Source organism: Dipodomys ordii, unplaced genomic scaffold, assembly GCF_000151885.1.
Source record: "Dipodomys ordii isolate 6190 unplaced genomic scaffold, Dord_2.0 Scaffold329, whole genome shotgun sequence".
In the NCBI taxonomy this organism is placed as follows: domain Eukaryota; kingdom Metazoa; phylum Chordata; class Mammalia; order Rodentia; family Heteromyidae; genus Dipodomys; species Dipodomys ordii.
This window is the reverse complement of record NW_012267545.1, coordinates 37,398-39,416: the sequence shown is the minus strand read 5'-3', so window position 1 is coordinate 39,416 and position 2,019 is coordinate 37,398. Positions and strand designations below refer to the sequence as shown.

Sequence of the window (2,019 nt, the reverse complement as noted above, 5' to 3'; positions counted from 1 at the left end):
TGTTCTTGAAAAGATCCTATTTTTAAATAAAGCATTTTTCTATATTAAAAAATGTGTACTTTCTTTGAAAGTGGGACAAAGAGGAATACAAGAAACTAAGACTCACAGGAGAGAGTGGAAAGGATGGAAAACCAGGGCAGCCAGTCAAGAGGGAGTTTCAGTAACAAAGAGACTATAAAGTGGGCTTGTCTTCTCAAGATTGGATTCCAAGTGTCATGACCAAGACAACCCCACCATCTGAGATGGGAGGACATTACTGCAAGGTCTGTGACTGTGTGAGAGACTCCATCAACTTCCTGGATCATATGAATGGAAAGAATCAACGGAACCTGGGCATGCCTAGGCATGTGGAACGTTCTATCCTGGATCAGGTGAAGAAAAGCTTTGAGGTCGGTCAATAAGACATAAACCAGCTGAAGGATTATGATTTTGAGCAAAGGATGAAGAAACTCAGAGGAAGAAAAGGCTAAAGCATTCAAGAAAGAAACAAAAGGAGAAGAACAGGAGAGTGGAGGAGGACTTGACATTTGAGGAGGAGGAGATGGTGGCTGTGATGGGCTTCTTGGCTGTGGTTCCACCAAGAAGAGTTTCTGAGCCTTTCTGTGATGGGCCTAATTTTGGCCTATGTTGGCCTTACTTTGTGAGTGTACATATTTGTTAGGGGGGTGGAGTCCTTCCTTTTGGATACTGGGGAAAGACCTTCAGAGGGTTAATGGCCAGACTAGAGGGTGTGCATTTGTGGCTCAGAGGATGTTCAGATTCATATGACATTACCTACTCATATTCCACCTTTTCATGCCTTTGGATCATGAGTTTTACTCTGTTCTCATCAGTACAAATCCAATTAGAGACAAAACCATCAGTAGGCAAGACTTGACTTTCCAATGTTTTCTACAAAGTTCTGTTTATAATATGACCAAGAGTCATATTATTTCTGCTTATGACTCGGTCATATTATAAACTTAGAAGATTAAATGTACCAAGGACAAACTCACCGTTGTGAGTCAGTAACATTCTTGTATCTTTGCATCCTTATCAATTTTAGATCATTTCTAGAAACTCCAAAGCCTGAGTTTCATCAGAAGTCAGTCTCTACCGTTGGATGTCAACTTCTGTCAAAGTTATTTTCCACTGTATCAGTCTCAAATTGATTCCTAGTTCTAGGTAGTCCCTCATACTTATTAGCTGAGTTGAAGTGAGTATTCCCATCTCTAAAAAGGACTCTGATTTAGTGTCAGATAATGTGCCAGGAAGTTCTGGTGGCTGCATCAATGTTTACTGCTCCAGAATCAGTTTATCCTACGATGGCACGGAAAGTGTTCAGGACTTCTCTGGGCCTCTCTTCTAAGTAGCTATTGTAAGTCAGCGAAAGGCTCATGACAGTACCTGTGGGGCAGTGAGGCACCTCCTACTTCATCATGGTATAACAGTCCCCTTGAAAGAAGAGACTGGGAACCTTTTCCTTTTCTTTGTGGCAACTTGGCCTTGTCATCTTTGAGTAGAGAGGTTTATTGCCAGCAATCTACATGACTTTGCTCCTGTGGTCTTCTGGGGTAATTCACTTTCAATAGCTAATGAGTGTCACACTATTTAAAAGACACATTATCCATCAGGGCCAAGCTTTCAAGTCTGGCTTCCCTTTGAATTATGGTCCATTGGTTAGACAACCTAACAAGTATTTTGAAATTGCCTTTCCATGATGGCCATTTTGGCTTTATTAAGGCACGTGAACTCCATAGTAAGACTGGTATTATAACAGAGATATGCCATTTCCTTCCCAGGGCTGCCCCCAGCAGGGCCTTGGCCTTGTAACCTTTTCTCATAGCATGTTCTACATGCAGTATCTGAGGATATAACTGTTGGCCACTAAGGTACAAGATATTGTAGCAGGTTATTGGTAACCATGGCTCCATCTCCCGTCTCCTCACTTTCCTGCTCATCCTCTTGCCCATTCTTAGGAATGCAAAGTGTAGGTCATAGTGTACTGTTGTTCTAAGACATTTCAGGAGCCAAAAGTTG

The 2,019-nt window shown here is 41.9% G+C and overlaps 1 pseudogene; it reads left to right on the top strand.

Moving 5' to 3' along the window:
- Nucleotides 1-594, top strand: part of LOC106001593 — a 3,459-nt pseudogene extending 2,865 nt beyond the window's left edge.
- Nucleotides 595-2,019: the final 1,425 nt, after the last annotated feature.